Genomic DNA, 25,296 nt, shown 5'->3' with positions numbered 1-25,296 from the left:
ACCAATTCCAGCCATTCCACTTTTTCACTCTTTCCCGCAGGTTATTCACTTGGCTCCTCCAGTACGAATCGCTGTCTTTGTAGCATTCGAGGGGGGCACCCAAGTATTTCACCGGTGTCGTAACAAACCTTATGCTGGCAAAACTGTCTGGGGTTTCTGCCCAGTCACCGTGCCAAAAGCCAAGGCATTTTCCCCAGTTTACAGCGCTGCCACTTGCAGCACAGAAGTTAGTAACGCATTTGGCAGCATCTGATATGCTATCAGAGACCGCGCAAAAAATGGCAATATCGTCCACATAAACCAACAGCCGGACTTCAACCTCGTGCAGCTTAAACCCACGGACGCAGTCATTCTCTATGACACTCAAACAAAAGGGCTCTATGTACAAACAAAACAATAGTGATGAGAGAGGACAACCCTGACGGACCGAACGCTTGACTGGGATGCGCTTCCCCACCATTTGTTAACGATTAGCCGCGTTTTGCAGTCTCGGTACGCCATGACAAACCCCTCTTTGATTATTTTCCCTAAATTCACATAATCTAGGATGCACAGCAGAATTTCATGAGGCACCCTGTCAAAAGCCTTCTCGAGGTCGATTTGCAGCATTGCGACTCGCGCACCAATAGCGTCGCAACATTCGAGGATGCTCCGGGCGGCGCGTATATTCGTGAGGATAGTTCTACCTTTAATGCCGCACGTCTGATGCGGCCCCACGAGCTCCGTAATGACTGTTTGCAACCTTTTAGCTAGGATTTTCATGAATATCTTGTAATCTCAGTTAGTGAGGCAGGTTGGGCGGTAAAAGTTTACTTTGCGCAGTGCAACGGGGTCTTCCGATTTTGGTATAAGAACAGCGTGAGATGATGAAAAGGACGGGAGTAATATTTTCAGCTCGAATGCCTCATTGTAAACGTCGGCTAAGACTGGTGTTATTTCAAACTTGAAACACTTATAAAAGGCAGAAGTAAGACCATCAGAGCCAGGCGATTTCCCGGGATGCATACTTTCAATAGCACTGTTAACTTCCTCTTCCGAAGTGGGTTCCTCCAATATTTCTTTTGTATTAATGTCAAGCTTTGGCATCAGCGGTAAAAACTCGTTTTTAAAGCGATCGACATCAACTGAGCTGGCGGCGAATAAACCATTGAAGTGCTCAAAGAAAGCACGCTCGATAACATCTGCGACATCGCTGACTTCACCCTCGTGTTCAATTTCTGTTATCTGATTACGTCGCGCATGCCACGTTTCTGAGCCCAACGCCCTTTCGGACGGTGCTTATGCCATTATCAGTCGCTCGGCTCTTGCCCGAACCAAAGCACCTGCGCATGAGCTTTTCTTCTGCTCCTTTTTCTCTGCTTATAGCGCTCGAGCGTTCCAAAGCCTTAAATTTAACGACCTGCTTGAAGTTCTCTCATTTTTCTCTAAACGTCCTTTTACTGCGAACTTTAATTTTTTTAACTTCCGTCATTACTTCCTCCAAAAATTTTTCATCACTCAGCAGATTCCAATTCAATTTCCATGGTTGCCACTCGAAGGCCCTTTGAGTTTCTTTCGTGCTAGCTACTAAAAAGCTAACCCAGCAGTGGTCACTAAATGAAACGGCGTTAACACGGTATGCCTTGCAAAGCGGTACCAATTCTACACTCACGTACGCCCTATCTAGTCGGGCATGGCTGGCTGCCTGAAAGTGGGTGTACTGCATAGTCCGGCCACCACCGAGACATTCAGCCACATCCTCCAAACCATGTTCTCTTACTGTATCGCTTAAGACAGCCGTACTTGAATCCCTGTAATGTTGTTCGCTAGTTTTGTCTTTGGCTGAAAGGTCGCAGTTGAAATCGCCAATCATGATTAGGAGCCTATTACATTTGGTATACTGCTTTAGTTGTTCAAAAAATATGCGTCTTTCGTCAGTGACAGTCGGTGCGTACAAGCATATTACGCGCCATTCCGATCCCGAAAACAAAAGATCACAAACAATGAGCCGACCAGACGGACATGACGTTGAGGCTTCTACTTTAGCACCCAGACTCTCTGACGAACAAAACGCAACCGGAAGAAGTCCCATTGGCATGGCTAACTATAGCAGAATACCGCGGCAAGAATTGGCGCATCATGCCCCCAGTTTCATCGTCGCCATGGACTTTAGTCTCTTGGACTGCCAGTATGTCAAGGTCGAGGTCACTTACTAGCCGATAAAGCTGACATTGTTTTCTCCGTGAGGCCAGGCCACGCACATTTAAAGTGGCCACACGGATTGAATTTTCTATTTGCACCATTGTAACGCTACGAAAAACCCAGGGGCATGGCGCTTACCTTACAACTGCAATTCCTTCCTGAACGCCTTGTCCCAGTACAGTCCTTAAGTTGGCGAAGGCGGCGTTTCCACCGTCTTGCGCTCCGACAAAATGTTTGGCCGTGGCCGGATGAGAGGCCACCAAGCGGGAGTCGTTTTGGCGGGTGGTTCGTCCGGCGAGGCAGCAGTGATGCCCTTGTCTTTTTTCCCTTCGTCACGGGGACGCTTCCCCATCACAGTGCCACTGTCGCTTTCAAACCCAGTCATCAGTTCAGCCTCGGAGGGGGTCTCGTCTACTAAGCCAAGACACGTGTCGCCGATGCTGCTTGCATCCACCTTTTCACTGCTTTCTCCTACGCCTTCGTATGGAAGCCCGGCGTCGGGCTTACCTGGTGCTTCACACACGCCCTCTTCTTGACGGCATGATAACCCATCTTCCACAGCAGAGTTTGGGTTAACTTCTGCTGTTTCTTCCGAGTCTGCTTCGTCCATGAGGTGCTGCAGTGCATCACTTTCCTGCGCTGGTCCGGTCACACTGACATATGTCTTCGCGCAGTCGTCGTCTTCGTGGCCGAAGCGGCGACAACGACTGCAGCGGAGGACTCGGCAGTCGCGACGTATGTGTCCGGTACTCTTGCACCGTAGGCACAACGGTGCACGGCCCGGAACGACAACGAGAGTCAGCTCTCCGGCAATCTTTAGCTGGTGCGGAATGTCATCCACCTTGACGTCGGAGTGCAGCTTTAGTCCCACAGACCGCGTCGTTGAGCCCTTTTTCTGATGCCCGGTGCTCGCCACTTCTCACGTTTCACTTCGAATACTTTCCCTTAGGAGGTCAAGGCAACACGCACGTCTTCGTCGGTCACGCCGTGCAGCAACCAGTGAAGCTTGAAGTGAACCTCGCGGTTATTTGGGTCAATGAGCAATCATGGGCGATCCTTTACCTTCACATCGATGGCGGAGAGCAACTTCCGAGCAGCCTCAGCACTCGTCAGTGTCACAGCCCATACGTGGTTCATTTGATACACCCAAACGCCAAAACGTCGTCGAGCGCACCAAGCTTGGCCAAAGGTCCCTGTAATCTTCGACGCGGTAAGGCCGGGCTCTCGGATCACCATGCATGAAAACGGTATTCGCAGCGATGCGTCCGGAAGGGAGATTGGGCAGAATCACCTGATAATCGTCGGCGCTAGGCGCAACAACCCTGTTACCGCGGCCCATTCGGGCCGCTGATACCGCTCCGTCGGAGCCGAACATTCCGCGACCGTATCGCTCGAAAGCCGCAAGTAGAATGACCCAAGCCACGGCGCCTGCGCAGCTTTTTGTTCAGGCAGTGACACCAATAAAAGCATTTTAAATTATACTTCAAAAACAAAAAACTAGAGAGACTCTCGAGGCACCGGTGAGATTCGAACTCACGATCTCCTGTTTACTAGACAGGCGCTTTAACCAACTAAGCCAGGGCGCCTGCGCAGCTTTTTGTTCAGGCAGTGACACCATTAAAAGCATTTTAAATTATACTTCAAAAACAAAAAACTAGAGAGACTCTCGAGGCACCGGTGAGATTCGAACTGACGATCTCCTGTTTACTAGACAGGCGCTTTAACCAACTAAGCCACGGCGCCTGCGCAGCTTTTTGTTCAGGCAGTGACACCATTAAAAGCATTTTAAATTATACTTCAAAAACAAAAAAAACTAGAGAGACGTGAGTCTCTACTCTCGAGGCACCGGTGAGATTCGAACTCACGATCTCCTGTTTACTAGACAGGCGCTTTAACCAACTAAGCCACGGCGCCTGCGCAGCTTTTTGATCAGGCAGTGACACCATTACAAGCATTTTAAATTATACTTCAAAAACAAAAAAACTAGAGAGAAGTTTGTCTTGACTCTCGAGGCACCAGTCAGATGCGAACTCACGATCTCTTGTTTACTAGACAGGCGCTTTATCTAACTAAGCCACGGCGCTTGCGATGTTTCCTGTTCAGGCAGTGACAACATTGGAAGTATTTCGAACTATACTTTGAAAACAAAGAGCTAGAGAGACATTGGTCTTGACTCTCGAGGCACCGGTGAGATTCGAACTCACGATCTCCTGTTTACTAGACAGGCGCTTTAACCAACTAAGCCACAGTACTTGCGCAGCGTGTTTTTCATGCAGTGATACCATTAGAAGCATTTTAAATTATACTTCAAAAAAAATTAGAGAGACGTTAGTCTTGACTTTCGAGGCACCGGTGAGATTCGAACTCACAATCTCCTGTTTACTAGACAGGCGCTTAAACCAACTAAGCCACGGCGCCCTTTTTTTTTGCTTTATTGCCTGTTTACAGGCGCATACATCAAACCACCAGCAGAACAAAAACAAGCAGTAACAGTCCGACAGAAACCTAAAATTCCTTAAGTGCTGCCAAGGGCTCCACCCTCGACAACCACTCAGGTAAAATCTCCTGAGTTTTCTGTAGTTCAACATACTTGGCCATACTTTCACGGAAATACATTCGTGCAGGCCGTGCATCCTGATCGCGATAGAAACCCGCCATACGGGCCCGCCATAAACAGTGAAGTCCACATAGCATAATCAAATCAAAAGGCATTCTCTCTTAGTCCACTATTGGCAGAAATCTTATACCCTATGAATTTAAAGGTAATTCTTTCTGTAACGTCGTTTGAAGTACATCCCAAAATTATACTCCCACCCAACAATGTAAGAAAACATGGTCCATAGTTTCGGGTTTTTTACAGATAAGGCAATTTGTCCCCGAAGGTAAGTAAAAACCACGGTCTGCTTGAAATGGCCTGAGTGATAATGTACCTGTGGGCAGCTTGAAAAAGAAAGACTTCACGCCAGGAGCCACTTGCATTCTCTCAACTCGTTTAAGCACATCTTTCCCTTCACCTCCAGCGTACATGGCATGGTACAGGGGTTCAGGTAAAACAGCATCGCATACATCTTTTTACAACTTCTTTCGAGTCACTGAAAACAAATATTCACTGGAAAATCTAACCGATAAAAACCGCACATTTAGAATAACCTTTTTAAGATACCCGCGCACAGCAACGGTCATGTCATTCGTGCTAACCACATATCCAGGTAAAGCCCGCATCAGTCTCATTTGGCACACTGTACGTAAGAAAGGTTCCCTTGTGTAGCGAAAAAAAAAGAACCTATTTACGACTTGGCGTATGAAAAAATGTGCTAAACCAAGCCCTCCGTGTTTCAATTTTCGAAACAGATTAGTTCGACTGCCTCTCTCCTAGTTCGAAGCCCACACGAAGACTGCGAAGATGCGATGGTACTTCTGTAGGTTTGCCCTTGAACAATGCAATACTTGCATCACATACCAATGAGCCATGGCGCCTGTGCAGCGTCTTTTTCAGGCAGTGACACCATCAGAAGCATTTTAAATTATACTTAAAAAACAAAAAAAAACTAGAGAGACGATAGTCTTGACTCTCGAGGTAACGGTGAGATGCGAACTCACGATATCCTGTTTACAAGACAGGCACATAAACCAACTAAGCCACGGCGCCGGCGCAGCGTCTTGTTCAGGCAGTGATACCATTCGAAGTATTTTAAATTATACTTCAAGAATAAAACATTTACTAGAGAGACGTTAGTGTTGACTCTCGAGGCACCGGTGAGATTCGAACTCACGATCTCCTGTTTACTAGACAGGCGCTTTAACCAACTAAGCCACGGCGCCGGTGAGCTCAAGCCGTTTGAGTTTTCCTATCGATCGGGAGCACCCGCCGTTTGTGCGCGCGTTGATTAATATCTGTGCTGGTCGTAGTACGGAGAGTAACGTGTTACTTCGGTCACGTAGAAATGGGGAACGTGCTTGAAGGCTCGAATAAGTGGTCGGTATATGCGAAACGGACGATTGCATCTTAACTGTTTCATCAGCCAAGGACGTTACTGTTCTGCGCAAGGGTTAAATTATCACTACGTTTTTGGCTCACAAATATGTGCCTATAGCACATCTTGTATTTCTCGAGTTGGTTCCGCAATCGAATGTTTCTTGTAACAGCTGCTATATATAGGGAAGTGTTCTGGGCCCTACAGCTTTTCTTAATAATAGCACACAAGTGGTTGTTCTCACTCATTTTTTGTTTACCTTTTTTGACCGTTTTACAACAAAAGAATGGCAGTGCGGTAAATTTATGCTTTTACGCAATATTAACGGTCAAAGAAAACATACAAATCTCATGATAGAGTGAAAAAGTTGGAAGGGCAGTTTTAAGTTTTGATAGGAAGGCAGCCACATGGGCTTCCTCAGAGCTGTTTCGCAGAAATAACTTGAATGTGTAAACAAATTGAGAAATACAAGACAACAATTGCAGATATGAGTTCTAAGCACGGTAACGTCACCTGAAAGTGCAGATATTATTACGGTGCATCAACGACAGGAGCAAGCGTGGCGCTTTGCGAAGATGAAGAAGACACCTGTGCGTTAGGCGCTTGCGCGAGAGGCAACTCAGACATCTTGTTCGGCTGCCGACTCTCGGTGGACGCTATCCTATAAGCCTAGACCTCGCCCCGTCACATTTGGTGGACGTGCTGGGTAACCGCCTCGCAACGGAACTTCGCAGCGGCCGTCGTTTGAAGGGTCATTCCACAACGATGACGGAAAGTACGGCGTCCGCATCTGCTCCTGGCGTTCCTGCGGCCGGAAATGATGCGGTAACTTCATCTCCTTCTGCGACCACAACCTTTGTGCTCGAACCACCGCGGGATCCTGGTACGTTCAGCGGTTCCGTCGATCCAGATGAAGTTTGACGTCGAAGATTGGCTGGCAGAGTACGAACGTGTGAGTACTTGATACCGATGGGGCCCGACTCTTATACTGGCGAACCTGTTATTCTATCTTAGGGGAACCGCCAAATCATGGTATGAGAACCATGAAACAGAACTTGGGAGTTGGGCAGTGTGCAGGGAGAAAATGTTGGGCCTGTTCGGAAGGCCGATTGGAAGAAAAATGGCCGCGAACAAAATGCTTGCGTCTCGGGCGCAGACCTCGACCGAGTCTTAGGTCTCCTATATAGAAGAAGTGTTATCGTTGTGTCGCAAAGCCAATGCCGAGATGCCGGAGGCTGACAAGGTTGGACATATTCTTAAGGGGATGACGCATTCCACCTTCTCAACTGCAAAACTTTTTCTACAGTGGACGCCATTATAAAAGAATGTCGGTGCTTTGAGCAAGCGAAAAGCCAGCGGATTAACAGCGTGTTTACCCACCTTTCTACTACGGCTGCAACGTCGTCTTGCGAAGACCGTGCAAGAACACAGCCGCCACCTCTAGATTCATCGGATTAGGTGACCCGAATTGTAGGGCGCGAACTTGAAGCCATTGCCTCTGCTCCGGCTCACACCGCTGCAAGTGACACGACCCCACTCACTGCTAACATGGTTCAAGCCATCATCCGCCAAGAACTCGCCAGCATAGGTGTTCCCTCGGTGTGCGCTTTGCCCAGCCCGCAGCGAGCTCCATGGCGTCCACCCTCGTCCTATCACGAGCAGCAGTTTACGGCCCGATCTCGTGACCCTGCTGCGCGGAGAACCATCGACAATCGACCAATTTGTTTTCAATGCCACCGTATCGGTCATGTCGTTCGTTACTGCAATCACCTCTGGTCCTCGCCACCTCGGACTTCATCTCAACCTTACTACCGACAGGACAGCACCCGCTTCGCATCTACCGCGCAGCCTTCTCCGCCAAACAACTACAGAAGGTTCAACAGCCGATCTCCGTCACCGCATGGTCGTCAGTCGCGCTCGCCTCCAGGACGTCGCCAGTCGTCTCGCTCACCGCAGACTCACAGGCCATCGTTCCCATTCAACCGCGCTCCTGCCTACCCGGAAAACTAAACGGTGCAGCGCCCGGAGGTGACGTTGCATTGTCCACTCCCTCCACAAATCCTCTCTTGACGCTTCCGACGAGACAAAGTTTGTTATACGTTGACATTGACGGTGTGGCTATTTCTGCCCTTATAGATACTGGAGCGCACAATTCTGTAATGAGCGCGAACCTTCGCCAACGCCTACATAAAGTGCTCACGCCTGCCGCTTCCCACACACTTCGTGTCGCTGATGGGAGGACCCCTGATGTTCAAAGGATGTGCACGGCCTGAGTGTTCCTTGCAGGTGATCCTACATTAGTTCAGTTTGCCGTCATTGAAATGTGTTCTCATGACCTAATACTTGGTTTGGACTTCCTGTCACGTCATTCTGCGCTCATTTATTGTGCCACTGGTGCTCTTCAGCTTGAACTGCCACAGTTTGCCGATTTTCCAGCTGACTATTTACCCCGTTTATGCTCTCGTCACCACGTTCGCTTGCCTTCGCAAGCTGCTACATATGTCACTTTGTCGTGCTCACGTCATGTTCCCGATGGTGACTACCTCGTCACTCCTATAGTCGACGTACTGATGGCCCGAGACGTCGGCCTTGCTCACACTGTTGTCGCCATCGCTAATAATACAGTGGTTATACCACTACTGAACGTGAGTTTCTTGACTCAAGTTATTTCACAAGACATGTCTTTGGCCACCCTATCTCCACTTGACAGCTGCAACGTTACTGGTTTGGACACCGATACTACATCCCCCTCTCTTGGCAACAATTACACTCTGCCTGCAGATGACATTAACAAGATGATTGCTCCTGACCTCCCTGCAGCGCAAGCTGCCAGCCTCCGTAGCTCCGTGCCAGCCTCCGTAGCTTATCATTGCTTATGCAAGTCGTCTTCTTTCACCTTCCAAACGGAAGTTCTCCATCACTGAGCATGAATGCCTAGCTTTAGTGTGGGCCGTGGCGAAATTCAGGCCTTACCTGTATGGCCGAACTTTTTCCGTTGTTACGGACCATCACGCTCTTTGCTGACTGTCATCGCTAAAGGACCCATCTGGATGTCTCAGTCGCTGGGCGCTTCGTCTGCAAGAATACTCGTTCGTGGTCAACTTCAAGTCGGGACGCCTGCACACAGACGCAGACTGTTTGTCACGTTATCCGGTTGAAACGCCCGACTTGACAGACCTTGATTCAGACCCCTGCGTTCTCTCCATCCACGCTTTGGGTGATATCTCCACCGAACAACGACGTGACCCGTCATTACTCTCCATCATCGAACGTCTGACCTCTGCTCCAACAGACCCTTCCGTTCGCCTGTTCGAACTGCACGACAACACTCTGTACCGTCGCAGCTTCAACGCTGATGGCCCGGAATTACTACTCGTGCTTCCCCATCAGCTGCGTATCAGCGTTCTCGAACAACTACATGACGTACCTACAGCCAGTCACCTAGGCGTCTCTCGTACCCACGATCGTGTGCGACGTCGCTTTTTCTGGCACGGACTGTATGGTTCGATGGTTCGCTACCTCACTGCTTGGGACCGCTACCAACGCCGCAAGCGCCCCTCTGTGCTACCGTCTCGCCTCCTACAGCCCATTGACATACCGAAGGAACCATTCTGTCGTGTTGGCCTTGATCTGTTGGGCCCGTTTCCTACGTCCACCTCCGGAAATAAATGGGTTGCAGTCGCCACAGACTACGCCACACGCTTTGCCATCACTAAAGCACTGCCGACAAGCTGTTCCTCTGACGTCGCTGACTTTCTCTTATTGGAAGTCATTCTTCATCACGGCGCTCTGCGGCAGCTGCTTACTGATCGAGGAAGGTACTTTCTTTCGCGTGTTGTGGATGACATTCTCCGCGCCTGCACCACTGAGCATAAGCTTACCACCGCTTATCATCCACAGACAAATGCAAGACCGAGCGCCTGAACCGAACGCTGACGCAGATGCTGTCAATGTACGTTTCGCCAGATCACCATGACTGGGAATTTGTCACGTTCGCGTACAATTTTTCACGGCATGACACAGCTAGTTTTTCGCCCTTTTATTTGCTATTTGGCCGACATTCAGCATTACCATTTGACACGCTTCTTCCTTCGGCTGCCCCCTTGTCTACTGAGTACTCCAGCGGTGTCGTTTCTCGAGCCCATGCAGCCCGACAGCTTGCCCATGATCAGCTGCACTTGTCGCAAGCGCAGAAAAAATACCGCAATGACAGTCGCCATGAAAGCGTGCACTTCTCGTCGGGGTCTCTGGTACTTCTCTGGACACCAAACCGGCAAATCGGCTTATCAGAGAAGCTACTATCACACTACCATGGCCCCTACAAAGTGTTACGACAACTTAGTGACGTGAGCTACGAGATCGCACCACTAAACAATGCCTCTTCGACCCCCTCACTCCAGACAGACGTTGTACACGTTTCCAGACTCAAGCCGTATCACCCTCCTCGTTCGTCACCGCCGAACTAAGCGCCGTGACGGCGCTTCCGCCACAGGGGAGTGATGTTGCGGTGCATCATCGACAGGAGCAAGCGTGGCACTTTTTGAAGATGAAGAAGACGCCTGTGCGTTAGGCGCTTGCGCGAGAAGCAACTCATACATCTTGTTCGGCTGCCGACTCTCGATGGACGCTATCTTATAAGCCTAGACCTCGCCCCGTCACAATATTAAGAAACTTTTGTACTTATAAAGTAAAAGTTGATTACCAACCTTTTCAATACTACTCTTTACTAAAAACGAATAAAATTTTCTTTCAAAGGAGATGGGACGGCATTAACCTTTAGCACCTGTCGAAAATTGTGAGCGTTCCCATGTGAAAAGGGAGGGTGCATGGTACAATACATAGTGTACTGTTCACACAATCGAGCTTTCAGGAGATTTTATACGGCCATGATTCTGAGCCTCTTTTTTCCTTTGCTCTTCTGCATCCAGGCATTTAAGGAAGTTGCGCTCATCGCATGCATTGAGTAGCCGGTTGCGTCACAGCAACGGAAGCATAAAGGTCCACTTTTTCGCACTTCTCGTTACACGTGCGTTGTGTTTTTTAGTTAAGTTGTTTAATACACCGTGTATACAGGTACGTTAATAAATGCGAACCTTTGCAGAATACATCAGATAAAAGGTGCTTCTTAAAACACACGCGCTGAACCACTGTATTAGCTCAAGTGCATAGGTGCTTAAACAACTCGAGAAATGCAGAGGGCGAGGTCATACGCCTCGTAGTGGCCGTACACGTCTTCATGACTCGTTAGAAGAAGGAGACAAAACACCATTTGCATATTCGAGGTAACTTGGACTTTTCGTGTACTACAGCAATGATGGCTAAACTATGATTTGTAATAAAATGCGGTCGAAACGTCAGTATCAATGAAGAGGCGAAATATTGTAACCATCTCATAATGTACGTGTTAGGCTTTCTTCCCTTGGCCCACTTTCTCAGCGGCTAAAGCATCGCTTGGGCATAGTTTTCCTTCTGCTCGAGCACTTCCATTAACTGTGAAATTCGTGCTTATCAGACTTATCGGATAGTGGGCGCAGCCAGGCTAATGATGATGATGAAGAACAGGCAGGCATCCCCCATGCCATCTTACCATCAATCATCGATCATCGATCAATGATCCGTCATTCTTCGGAGAACCGTGGTGTCCGCGGAACACTTGCATCAAATTTTGTGCGATTTTTTTTTCATGCAGTTGCTGATGACGATGAAGAATTACGCCTGAATTGGGTATCTGCTACAGTAATTACGTGCTGAAAAACAAGCTTTTGTAAAGGGAAGGTAGTACATAGACCTCAAATCTTGTTTGTTAAGGAGCAGCTAGAACCTTTAAACGCTAACATACACAACATTGTTTCATATGACTCATTAGCAAAAAACAAAACCGAATTCGATGATACACTCCTTTCTAATGCCAAACTTCTACCTAACATATATCTAAAAGGCTTATTAGAAGAAAATTTACTTCAATTGGAAATTGGCAATGGTATTGCTACGGATGCATCAAGGTCTGAAAAGAAAGCGAGGGCAGGCATCTTCTCAGGGACATTGTGTTGATCATTCTCATAATGACTTTCGCATTACACTCCTACAGTTGAAACAGAGCTTTCAGGAATTATTTTGTTCTTTACAAAACTTTCGATGAATTATTCGGCTGTAATTACTGTTACTGAGTGACTGTTCATATGTAGATCTATAGCCTCAGATTGTTCATGCGAATATTCCCGTTGGAAAGCTTTCGCTTCTTTAATCCCAAAACACTTGAGTAAAGTGCGGTTGGTGTGGGTGCCCGGTCTTCGAGACATATATATAAATGAAATGGCGGACATTCTCCCGCGATGGTCCTAGATTGTGCTGCAATGACCATTTTACCCGATACCAGTTCCTGATACCTGATACAAGAGTAAAAAATATGCCCTCGAAACCGGGGCGGCGTCATCGTCGCCGGTTCGGGGACAGGATCGAGACGCGTAAGACCCCGGTTTTCCCACTGCACGGTATACGAGACACGGTAAGCGCAGCATTGTAGTTTTCATCTTTGTTATCAACATGGCTAGCATGACTGCGCCTTTACGGATTGGTACGCTGAATATACGTGGTCTAGGAACGCGTCGCAAACAGTACCAGTTCAAAACGCTTTATACAAGAAAAAGACCTTGACTTGCTCGCGGTCCAGGAGACTAAAGTTAGTACTGAGGACGCGACTGATAGCTTGGTAGCAGGATTTTCATTGCGGTACAATGCGTGTGTGAGCTATGCAGTGGGAGCATCAGCCAGATGTATTATTTTTGTCAAGAACTCTCTTGGTATTGTAGTGGAAGAGGTCAAAAGTTGCCTACATGGGCGATTTGTTTTGTGTGACTTTTGTTAGGGGACCACTAAATTCAGAGTTATCTGTGTATACGCACCTACAAATTCGAGAGAGAGATGTTTGTTTTTCGGGAAATGCAAGCGTACTTTGAATGTCAGAAATGTGTGATTCTGTTGGGTGACTTCAATTGTGTTCTGACCCAAGAATATTGCACGTATACTGCTAAATTAGGTGATGAAAGCGTTGGTTTGCTTAGAGAAAGCCTTAATAAGTACTTTTTACATGACGTAGCTCTGTTTGCGATGGGTGGCAGTCACCAACACTTCACACCTTTTCAAGGTTCGAGTCACGCACGACTAGTTCGAGCATAGGTTTGTTCTGAGATAGTAACTTTATGTCAGAACTATGACGTTTATGCTGTTTCCTTTAGTGATCATTACTTAGTTTCGTTTGAGATAGGTAGAAAGTGCAAAAAGAAGGATGTATGGGCAACATGGAAACTGAATACTAAGATAATTACGCACGAAGGGTTTGTAGATAAGACAAAGAAGGAAATCGAGAATTTTTTCAAAAACGCAGAAAGGAGTGCCACGGAAAGATGGGAATTATTTAAGCAAAAGATAAAAATGAACGCAATAGAGTGTGGTTGCTACATGCAGTATCAAGCTCGAAAACAGGAACGTGAGCTACGGGCAGAGCTAAATGATTTGGTGAGTACTGAAGCAGAAAACCCGGGCTTATTCACACATCAACTGCAGGTTGTCAAAATCAATATTGAATGTCTTGAAGAAGATAAATATAAAGGCGCAATCTTACGAGCAAGAGCTGAGAGATTCCTCGTGGGTGAAGCCCCGACAAAGCGAGCCTTGTCAAATGGAAAGGCATATGCGCGAGCCCACGACATACTAGAGATAGAATGGAATGGTAAAATATTGAAAGAACATAAAGATATTATGAAAGCTTTTGAAAACTATTATCAGGACTTGTTTGCTTATCGCGAAACAAAGGAGCCGGGTTTTGTAGATGAGTTCTTGATATAAATGCCGACACAATGCTGAGGACACAAATTTATTGGAAATGTCTAATAGTATAGAGGAAATTGAGAAGGCTATCGATGATCTTGGCACGGGCAAATCACCTGGTCCAGATGGCATTAATGCCGCCTTTTACAAGGCGTTCAAGGAGGCTATGGCCACCGCATTGCATGAGGTTTTTTCAGAGTCTTTAGATCGCGGAACTCTGCCTCCTTCGTTTAATCGAGCACACACCGTGCTGATTCCTATAAGGAAAGAGCAACATGGTTTACGCGAAGTGACAGGATACAGGCCAATCACGCTAACAAACGTAGATTATAAGGTGTTTATAAAAGTTCTGGCTAGGAGGTTGCAAGGAGTTATAGACAAGTTGGTCGGGTCACATCAGACTTGCAGCATCAAGCGTAGGACTATATTCACGAATATTCATGTTGCCAGGAGCATTTTGGAGTATTGTGACGCTGCGCTTTTAAAAGTAGCTATGTTGCAAATTGATCTAGCCAAGGCTTTCGACATGGTTCCACACAATATACTCTTCATGCTAGCTGAGTACGTTGGTCTTGGTGCGATCATATGTAAAGGTATTAGATTGGCATACAAAAGTTCAACCACCAATTTAATTGTGAATAAAGAACTCTCACAGCGCATACAAGTACTTTCCTCCGTGCGCCAGGGGTGTCCTTTAAGTCCTTTGCTCTTCGCTCTATTTTTGGAACCATTGTGTCAGAAAGTGATTCACCATGCAGGGATTAATGGTTTCAGGTGGCAGTCATGTGAAGTGCGTGTTTTGGCATAAAACGACGATATCGCTTTTTTTGCAGTTGATAGAGAGAGTGTCACTTCGTTATTAAAAATCACTCAAAGGTTTTGTGACACGAGTGGAACTTTAATGAACAAAGAGAATAGCATTTGTTTATGGCATGGTAATTGGGACCTTACGCCCAGTGCCTTCGGAAATATTCAGTGGCTCACGACGCCTAGTCGTTACCTAGGGGTACCATTGGACAGGTATCAAGACAGTGAAGCGTTTTGGCTTAGAAAGGCTGAAGAACTGCGCGCGACCGACGAAGGATGGGGCGGGTGGTCGTGGCTTATCAATTTTCTTTCGGTCAGCTGGATACAATGTGTTTCTGGCTGCTAAAATTATGTACCTTTTGCAAGTACTTAGTTGTAAGCGTAAAATCATTCACAAAGTTCACAGGATATTCGCCACGTTCATCTGGAGTTCTACGTGGGAGAGAACATCTAGAACGAACTTGTTTCGGCGAGTTAAGCAAGGAGGGCTGTCTCTGTGCCGTCTGTTTCTTAACCAAGTAATATCACGTTTCCTGCTCATTAGAGACCAGAGAGACTCGTTTTTACGTTCTTTATTTCAAACAACGCTGTTACACCACATGCCTGACTTCTTTGTATCTTCAGACAGGCGAGAACGACACACCTTGTCACCGTTCTTGCGCGAAGTTGTGTTCTCATATCGTTTCTTAAGGGCGAGGTTTTCGATAGATTACCTAACTAATGTGAAAAGAAAGCGCCTTATGAAAGACCTAATACAGAATATTTTTCCTGTGCCCCTGTACTTTGAAGGTATAAAAAATCATATGGTCATGACGTACTAAAGCGAATGAAAAACATGTGTATACCAACAATTGAGAAAACCTTCTTTTTTAAACTTCATACGGGAACCTTGCCAGTAAAAACGTGGCTTGAAGAGACAGGGATGTATGTACCATGGGGAAGCAGCTGTCTCCTGTGTAACAAACCTGAGACCATTGAACATGTGTTTATTGATTGTGAGAACGCTATTTTTTGTTTTGGGACATTTTACAGAGGACTTTAAAAAAGATTTACCTCTTATTTCATATTGAATTCGTTTTTGGCCTTGTGATAGTTATGTGCAAAGTTTGGATGTTATATTTTTACTTGGTCTTTATTCGGTTTGGCGTACTATGCTGATTGATTGATTTGTGGGGTTTAACGTCCCAAAACCACCATTTGATTATGAGAGACGCCGTAGTGGAGGGCTCCGGAAATTTTGACCACCTGGGGTTCTTTAACGTGCACCCAAATCTGAGTACACGGGCCTACAACATTTCCGCCTCCATCGGAAATGCAGCCGCCGCAGCCGGGAATTGGCGTACTATGCTATCGTACAGACACTGTGATGTGAGGGTTCTAACCGTTAATGAGCGTTTCGTGGAAGCTGTTATAAAAGTGCGAGATGTGTATAAGACTACCGACTGTGTTGAAGATGTAATATCTTTGTTTGACGCGTTATCACGCATGAAACACGTGTGATGCTGATTGTCATATCAGCTTGACCTGTAGTCAAGAAGGCAATAAAAAAACACGCGCCGTGGCTTAGTTGGTTAAAGCGCCTGTCTAGTAAACAGGAGATCGTGAGTTCGAATCTCACCGGTGCCTCGAGAGTCAAGACTAACGTCTCTCTAATTTTTTTTTTATTTTGAAGTATAATTTAAAATGCTTCTAATGGTGTCACTTCCTGAAAAAAAGCTGCGCAGGCGCCAGAAGTTGCAGGAAGATCAGGAATGAACAAAAGTTGCAGGAATTCACCCCAGAGTGGTTGCCACGCGTTGAATTACTATCGACGATAAAAACATTTTAACAGATGCGTGGCCACATCATTTGAGCCACGGTTTTTGCAGTGTTTTGGATTGTGTTGTGTAATTATCTGTTAGTATGTGTATTGTTTACGTGAGCCAAAGACAGGCAATAAAAAAAATCGCCGTGGCTTGGTTGGTTAAAACGCCTGTCTAGTAAACTTGAGATTGTGAGTTCAAATCTCCCCGGTGCCTCGAGAGTCTAGACAAATTTATCTCTAGTTTTTTTAATTATAATTTAAAATACTTCTAATGGTGTCACTGCCTCAACAAGACGCTGCGCAGGTACTCATGGCTTTGTTGGTTGAAGCGCCTGTCTAGTAAACAGGAAATCATGAGTTCGAATTTCACCGGTGCCTCGAGAGTCAATACAAACGTCTCTCTGGTGTTTTGTTTTTGAAGTATAATTTAAAATGCTTCTAATGGTGTCACTGCCTGAAAAAGACGCTGCGCAGGCGCCGTGCCTCAGTTCGTTAATGCACCTGTCTAGTAAGCAGGAGATCGTGAGTTCGAATCTTACCGGTGCCTCGAGAGTCAAGACAAACTTCACTCTAGTCGTTTTTTTTAAGTGTATTTCGAAATACTTCTAATGGTGTCACTGCCTGAACAATATGCTGTGGAAAAGACGAAGATGACGTTCTGAACGGACGTGTTTTTCATGTTCTCCGCTTCGAAGGATTCACCGGCCATGGGCCGAGGTGCTGCTCAGGCTTCAGCCAGCGGCAATGACTACCGTGTTGTACTTCCTCGCCTTTCCACCAGTAAGCTTGTGTTGGAGTCTGTTTTTCTACATGCGGACTTAGATGGTCGCCCTTACTCGGTTCAAGATTTTAGGGATGCTCTTCGGTACATCATTGACTTGAAAGAAATAAGCTCCATAGGTCAATTTCAATTGTCTTACGTTTAAATGGTCACATGGAAGTCAACGCTGACGAAAACAAAGTTGGTCACAAGAGGCGAAGTTTTCGTCAAAAGTCGTCGATGCCTCATTATAGACCCGGAGCCCACGGAAGTGAAGTTGAAGCTTATGTGGCTTCCTGAGCGCTTGGAGGACGCCTATGTGTGCGAGGCACTGCAAGCTTTTGGGAAGGTCAAGGCAATATCACAAGAAAGCTGGAAAGTAGCGGACATTCAACAAATGCGGACGCTAAATGGGGATGTTGTTTTCTACCTTGCTGATGGAGTTTGCATTGCGGATATTCCTCATATTATTGTTGTCTGAGGAGTGCAAAGCCTCGTCCTAATACCTGGCCACCCACCACTTTGCCTTCGGTTGGACACATCCGTCGAAACTGCAGGACCCCTCGCTGTGACAACTGTCGACGCTTCGGTCTTTCAGCCGAAGATTGTGCTATGACATACGCCAACAAGCTGCGACAGCGCTCAAAACAGCCAGATGATAACCTACAAGAGCATAATATGGATGCCACCGAGGTTATGGACGCAACGGGAGACACTCCGTCAATGTCATAGGCTGCAGGCTCTACCACAAGGAATCCGGAAGAGGAAAGAAAGTCACTCGCAATTGACTCAGTTGAAACTTCTGCGTGCAAAGAGCCAAGTGAATCATGCAAGCAGCATACCCAAAACGACTCCGTACAACCCCTAGCACAAGTAGGAGTTCCAATGAAGAGTGCTGTTGCGCTGACCGATAAAGATGTCGAAGAACCACCACTACAAGATAGAGACTCTGGGCTGGATGCCGCAGAAAGTTCATCCCCTGCTTGCGCTGCAGCTCTAAAGCAGCTTTTTCATCATGGTGCAGTGTCGGAAGATGATATGCCGATCTCTACGGATGCAGCAATACTGAAACGTCGCTCATCGTCCAGCTCTGATTCAAGCAAAGGGAGTGACCCAGCGTCAGTGACTAGGGAGTCACGCCGTCGCCGAAAGTCCATGCCAAAGGGGAAGTGTCACCGATCCCGATCTAGGAGGCCTGGGGGGGATTTCACGGGAAGCCTCAGCGCCAACTCTTGGGACTGATCAATTGGGACGATAAGCGCATTGGAAAATAGTCACCTTGGCGCAGTATGAGCGACTCATATTTGCCACCTTGAACGTACGCGGCCTTAGGCCTTCGCAGAAACAAGCACAGCTCCGTAGACTTCTCAATCGGAAGCGTGTCGACTTTGTCGCCATCCAAGAGACAAAGATCGAGAGCAAGGAAGAGACCGAGATGGCCCTGCGGCCTTTTCTGTCTCAGTTTATTGTGTGCGTCTCACATGCTAAAGGTTTATCTGCGGGCTGTTGGTTGTTTCTGAGAAAGAGCCTACCCTGTTCAGCATTCTGCGCTAGTGTTGATGAAGAGGGCAGGTATATATGCTGTGATTTTTCGTTGCATGGAGTGTCATGGAGAATTATAAATCTATATGCGTTTAATGATGTTCCGAAACGACTAGAGTTATTTGAAAAAGTGCGTAATTTAATATACGTCGACAGATGCACGGTACGTATGGAGATTTTAACTGCGTATGTGAAGCTATTGATCGTTATAATTCGTCTGGAAAGAGAGATAGGAGTGGTGAGCTTTTATCCGGTATTGTAGATACTGCAGGACTAATTGACATCGGGGTCTCGAATCGGGCAACAGCATATACAAGAGTACAAGGCAGTTCTCATGCTCGCCTTGACCGGATTTACGTGTCCTCATCACTCCTATTTCGCAAAATGTCCGGCAGCACAGAAGCTGTATCATTCTCAGACCATTGTATTGGCATAGCGCAAATTGGTGAAAGTCGTCACAAACAATTCCATCCCCGGCGGGCCCTTTGGAAAATGAATGCGAAGCTCCTCTGTGATTAGGAACTCATGAATCGCGTCCAGATGGCATTAAAGCAATCTTTTTTGATTGGTTTTCATATCTTCGCTGCTTGGGAGCTTTTTAAACAAGACGTCCGTGCTATAGCTTTATATATTAGGGCTGTTAAGTCTTTCTATAGAAAGAATGATGAAAAGATACTTGTTAAAGGTCTTCGCAATCTTTATGAGATCGAATGCGAAATGCCGGGAAAATACATCAAAGACATTGAGAATATAAGTGACAACTACAGAGATATGATGCTGCTCGCTACCAAGGGGCACGTATTAGATCTCGGAACCAGCGCACTTTAAATTCTGAGCAACCGACACGCCAAGCTTCACTTGATGAGCAACGCTACGCGATTTCTAAAGTTATTCCAGACTTGTACTTTAACAATGTGCTCATAAAAGACAACGAAGACATTACTTTGGCGTTCGAAACGTACTATAACAGCTTATTCAGCTATCTCTCTGATGATCTTGACACTCACATCAAGGCAAGTTTTGTTTCTCTTGTGAACCTCTTGAAGGACAATGATTGTGCAGTCATTAATGGGCCCATTACTTTACAGGAAATCGAGCAAGCAATCGACAACTCGCCTTTATTGAAAACACCGGGCCCTGATGGCATCCCAGGTGAACTTTACAAAGCTTACAAGAAAACACTTGCTCCTATATTGCTGAATATTTTTCAGATGAGTTACGACATGAATACACTCCCACAATCTTTTTGCAAAAGCCACACTGTGTTAATACCGGAAACAACTGACAAGGAAAAACTTCGCTTCGTGGACGGCTACAAACCAATATCGCTGTCAAACGTAGACTACAAAATTTTTGCAAAAGTATTAGCAAATAGGTTGCAATTTGCTATGTCGATCCTCGTTGGGTCTCATCAGACATGTGGGATCAGAGGTCGATCCATACAAACCAATATACATGTCGCTCGAACAGTGCTTCGATGCTGTCATGGTTCTCAAAAACATCTTGCAATGCTACAGGTAGACCTTGCAAAAGCTTTTGATCGTGTTCGTCATTCCTTCCTTTTTCTCTTCTCGAACAAGATAATGTTGGCAAAGTTGTTCTTAAAGGAGTTAAACTATGCTATAATGAATGCTCGTCTGATAGTTAATGGTCAACTCTCCAAGCCAGTTTCTATTCGCTCTTCTGTAAAACAGGGATGCCCGATGTCACCTCTTTTATTTGCACTTTATCTAGAACCACTGTGCTTAAGCATAATACAGTCGAGTTGCATTCGTGGCTTTAGTATATTAGGCAGTGAAGTTAAAGTATTGGCTTATGCAGACGATGTCGCATTCTTTTGCACAGATAAACTAAGTGTTGAAAATGTGGTATATACTATTGAAAAGTTTGGCGTAGTATTGGGAGCTCGTTTAAATGCCTCTAAAAGTTTAGGACTGTGGTTGGGCTTGTGGGGTAGCACACCGAACCACTTTGCAGGGATTAATTGGACAAGAACTCCTCCAACATACCTTGGTGTACCATTGCATGCATATAAATTAAGTGCGCATTACTGGAAGGAATGGGTCCCTAAGCTTGAACGACAGGCCCAGACATTTGTTCCCTATCGACTTCCGATATTTGGGAGAGCTCAAGCTTGCAATACGTTCTTAGCAACAAAGCTTTACTATGTATTGCAACTTATTCATTGCGCAAGATTCTACATACAACGCTTTCATCGGATTTTCACTACTTTCATATGGTCTTGGACTTCTGAGCTCAAGTGTCATTATAATATATTCAAACCAGTTTGTGAGGGTGGGTTAGGACTAAAACACATTTATCTACGGCAAATAGTGTCCCGATTCTTCTTTTCTCTAGACAATTCCCATCCTGTAATCCTTCTAGCAGGTTACACTTGTTGATTGCTTACCAGATTTAATTGTTTCATCCCACTTCTCCGAACGCCCATGGTTGTGGGGATTCATGCAGGAAGTTTACCTCGCAGTTCAGTTCCTTAAAGCTCGCTTTTCTGTAGAATACCTGTACACAGTATCGCGCAAGGTGCTGTATAAGGACCTACTAAGTACACTCTTCCCACCTCCATTGTACCGTTCACTGTACTCCAATCTTCCAGGCCACGATGTGTTGAAGCGAGTGCGCAAAATGTACATTCCACCGAATTCAAAGACATTCTTCTATACAGTCCACTCTGAAACATTGGCGGTAAACACATGGTTAGAAAGAAAAGGTATTTTCCTTCCGTCTGTTAACTGCCGTCTATGTGATGTGCCGGAAACGATTGAACATTGTTTGTTAGCTGCAAAGATGCCATACTGTTTTGGGATGTCCTTCAGCGAGCACTGAAAAAACGTTTCGTCATTAATTCTCACACAATACGTTATCTTCTGCCAGCAGTGCTTCATGAAGTGCCATATGATATGTTTTTCCTCATGGGTATTGTTACAAGCTGCCACTCAAGCGTCGCCAGCGCGAAGTCAGCGACGGGAATGGCAGCAGGTTGGTTCGTTCCGCACGCAAGCAGAGACAGTGAAGAGATCAGAGACGTGAGAAAACAAAACAACTTTACTCTAGTGATATTGCAGCACACGGTATATAATACAACACTTCAATACAACTAACAAAGCACATCAACACTTGATGCAACTAAAAAATATATACAAAACAATAAATCAGCTTACGCGAGAGAACTATCACAAACTACACAAACTAACAACAATAGAAATACGGAGTAGAAAGTTCGAAGATATAAACAGGTAAAGGCATACGTGTGATGACCGGCAGCGTTGCGTCCCCGACGATCGGAAGCGAGAAGTCGAAGAGAGTTCTGGCACGACTGCGATGTCGGCGGTGTTACAACGCTGGTGGCTCCGGGAGGCTAGTGCTTGCAGGTGACTTCGAGCAGGTTGAGCTAACTCGAGGCGAAGTCCCGATGTCTACGTTGCCGACGTTAATATCGCGTCACAACTAGACGAACGGCTAAGTTTAGGTGGCCAGCCGATACAGAGCCACACTAAAAACTTCTAGAAGAGATGCTTGATGATCTGTTTCTACACCATCTTGGTCAGCGACTAGTCTGCCTAGCAGGGCAAAATCCTGCGCTTAAATCCCCCTCGTGTCTCCTCGCTCTCTTCCTTGGGGACAAGAGACCTCTACCTGGGTCCAATCATGCGCGTTTAATTGAGGGGAAACTCCGCCCCAAAAATATTTTGACCCACCCCTTTTCAATAGGGAGAGGGCCCGCAACTAGCGAGAGCGACAACCTGTCGGGTTGTTGTCATACGGCTTGGCCACCAGAGCGTTTCCCACGCTTTTCTCCGTGGGAACGGTCCACCACTTAGCTCTCAGCCGGGCGTCTTGTAGTCTAATCCTTGTACGGGGTATACCGCGGCCTTCTACGACCTCGCAGACGTCGCCACGGTTACAAAAGGATTAACTGTCGGCGGCGACGTTCTAAGGAGAGCACCCCCATTTTGCACTTATCGGTTCCCTTTCATGTGACGCCGTTTCTCACGGTCAGTCGGGGAGTACGGCGCCCGTTATTTGCCGTGACGCGGTGTCGCCGAAAATAGCCGTCCGTGACATTGCCCCCCACTTTCAGAATGTTATTCATAACATTTGTTCACACGGAGGGGAATTTTTCCGACAACAAGGAACAAAACGCCACCAACAAGGGAGACATGAGGGCGGTCCCTCTCATACACAACATAACTAGGCAGAGTGCATCAAAGTAACAACAAAAAACAAACAAACAAATTGTTAGAGCACCAGCTTCAGTTACACGCAACAATATCAAGGCGCAATACAAACAAGAAGAGGAAATAGCCGTGTACGGCAGCCATCAATACAGAATACACTGCACGAATGTATACTACGAAATAAAACGGAACAGGTGCGCTCCTCAACTGTAGTGCAATCCTTCAATGTGCATTACAGCAAGTAAAAACAACCAATGCACCAAGCAAAAAGAAAATAACTCAAAATACACTTCTTATACAATGAAATACGTACATACAAACAGAAAGCAACCGATGGAAGGAGAAAAAAAACAACATGCTCATAGCCCTCAATTCTCAATGCGCGCAACGACAACTGTGCTGGGTCACGCCAATCTTCATCAATTTACGAAATCATTCGGTTTAGGCTAACATCTTCCTCCTTAAATTCCAATTCACGCCATATCCACATGACAGTGAAGGCATGCGACATAACACTAAACCTATGAACACTAGAAAAATAACACTTTTTCTTGGTTTTTACCTTTATGCAAATTTTCGCACAATGATTAAATTACTTCGATGCTATTTTTCAGCCTTTGGTTCGTCGATTTCCCTTTAAAAAAAATTACACCGCATCACGTAACTTCCAAAATTTAAAAGACTTGAATACACATCTTGGCGTACAACTGAGTAACAATATTTAACACGCCTGTGCAAAAGTTACTAGAACTGACCGTTCCCCCTTTCTCAACTAGATTCTTTTGAATCGCACACGATGAGGTCACGGTCCCGGCGGTTTTCCATCAGGCCTGAGGCTACTAAACACACGAACGTTAGGCTGTGTTTTGCCGTCACGCCTCATTCTGCACTTCGGCCGGCTTTCTTCCGTAATGTGAAAGGGGTACGAGAAGCAGGGGGGAAGCCTGTGCCATTTTTCTTTTGTGTTCTCCCCTATGCGGTATTTAGCCACTCTGCCCTTTCGACTCTGACCCTTCGGCAAAGGCCGCTTTCCCGAATTTGTCGAACTGAACCGCACGCTGCGTTGGGGTGGCGTACCTCGTTTCCTCCCTCTACACCTGGCTCGCCGCTTGTGCTTCCCTGAACGCCACCATTGACGTTCCTTGAAACGGACTAATGGCCTACCCTCTCGTCTTTCTTGCGACTGAGTGGGGCCTGACCTAGGCTTGCGCAGCGCAGTGCGCTTCCGCTTCTTTCGTTTCCGGTGATGTTTGCTTGCCCCCTTTCTCTCGATGCCATCATCATGTCGCGTCGGGAACTGAGTGGTTGGGAAGCTCGTTGGAGCTTGTGCTACATTTTGCCCCACGCTCAAACATTTTGAACTCGGTGTCACGACGGACTGCCGGGCCAAATTATCTTTGTTAATGCTGAACCATTAACTGGGCCCTCTCCGATGGCATCGCTGCACTCCTGAAGCGTCGCGATCTCGCTGTGTTTAGCCACTGTGCTAACCCTATCTGCATGTGACGATCTCGAGACGTCCTCTCGAGGCATGAGGATGGTTTCCAGCTTCTTACTGAGTCCATTAAGGCTGCTGGCACACACCTCATCCTCGCTAGGACCGTTTTTTGATACTGTCTCTAACTCGAGACCAGTCAAGGCCTCGTTCTCTACATCATTTATATGGATGCATTCGAGAATATGCGGGCTTTTTTCTAGCGCGATTTCCAGTTCTGGCGTTTCATGACGCGCTTCAATGTCCAACGCTTTCCGACGCGCCTTGCTTTCAGACTCTTGTCTTTCTGCTTCGCGCTCTCTTTCAGACTCTTGTCTGAGCTGCTCTTCTTTTGTCCAGACAGAAGTTCCGAACATCCGGAGCATATCTGCCTTAACTACCTTGTAATTGTTCGCGTTCTGCTGACCGAGCCGCGCAACAGCTTCATTTGCCTCGCAAGGCAGACCCGTGAGTAGCCCTTGACACCATGTGTCTCGCTCAACTGACAGTTCCTCGCCCGCATCGCCGTGCTCACTGCTGGATCGGCTCACCCTGCTACCCTCACTAAGGTGAATCTTTAATTGCAGTAACTGCACTTCCCGTTCTCCGGCTTCCCTTGCCGCTTCCTTTGCCGCTTCTCGTTCTTTCGTCCTTTCTTTGCGCTCTCTCTCCCTTTCTTCCCTTGACGCTTCTCGTTCTTTCGCCCTTTCTTGGCGCTCTCTCTCCTTTTC

General features: G+C 46.5%; 7 non-coding genes across 7 annotated transcripts; 1 reads left to right on the top strand and 6 right to left on the bottom strand.

The window, feature by feature from the left end:
* Positions 1-3,693: 3,693 nt before the first annotated feature.
* TRNAT-AGU (transfer RNA threonine (anticodon AGU)) lies at positions 3,694-3,767 on the bottom strand. The gene has a single exon. It is a non-coding gene; the product is annotated as a tRNA-Thr (tRNA).
* An 83-nt stretch (positions 3,768-3,850) lies between these two features.
* Positions 3,851-3,924, bottom strand: TRNAT-AGU (transfer RNA threonine (anticodon AGU)). The gene has a single exon. It is a non-coding gene; the product is annotated as a tRNA-Thr (tRNA).
* A 97-nt stretch (positions 3,925-4,021) lies between these two features.
* TRNAT-AGU (transfer RNA threonine (anticodon AGU)) lies at positions 4,022-4,095 on the bottom strand. The gene has a single exon. It is a non-coding gene; the product is annotated as a tRNA-Thr (tRNA).
* A 265-nt stretch (positions 4,096-4,360) lies between these two features.
* Positions 4,361-4,434, bottom strand: TRNAT-AGU (transfer RNA threonine (anticodon AGU)). Its single transcript has one exon. It is a non-coding gene; the product is annotated as a tRNA-Thr (tRNA).
* A 91-nt stretch (positions 4,435-4,525) lies between these two features.
* On the bottom strand, positions 4,526-4,599 carry TRNAT-AGU (transfer RNA threonine (anticodon AGU)). The gene has a single exon. It is a non-coding gene; the product is annotated as a tRNA-Thr (tRNA).
* Positions 4,600-5,929: 1,330 nt separating this feature from the next.
* Positions 5,930-6,003, bottom strand: TRNAT-AGU (transfer RNA threonine (anticodon AGU)). Its single transcript has one exon. It is a non-coding gene; the product is annotated as a tRNA-Thr (tRNA).
* A 10,338-nt stretch (positions 6,004-16,341) lies between these two features.
* TRNAT-AGU (transfer RNA threonine (anticodon AGU)) lies at positions 16,342-16,415 on the top strand. The gene has a single exon. It is a non-coding gene; the product is annotated as a tRNA-Thr (tRNA).
* The last annotated feature ends 8,881 nt before the right edge of the window (positions 16,416-25,296 follow it).

This window comes from Rhipicephalus microplus, chromosome 5, assembly GCF_043290135.1.
Source record: "Rhipicephalus microplus isolate Deutch F79 chromosome 5, USDA_Rmic, whole genome shotgun sequence".
Lineage (NCBI taxonomy): Eukaryota > Metazoa > Arthropoda > Arachnida > Ixodida > Ixodidae > Rhipicephalus > Rhipicephalus microplus.
Note: the sequence above shows the minus strand (reverse complement) of the source record. Positions and strands in the feature narration are given on the sequence as shown.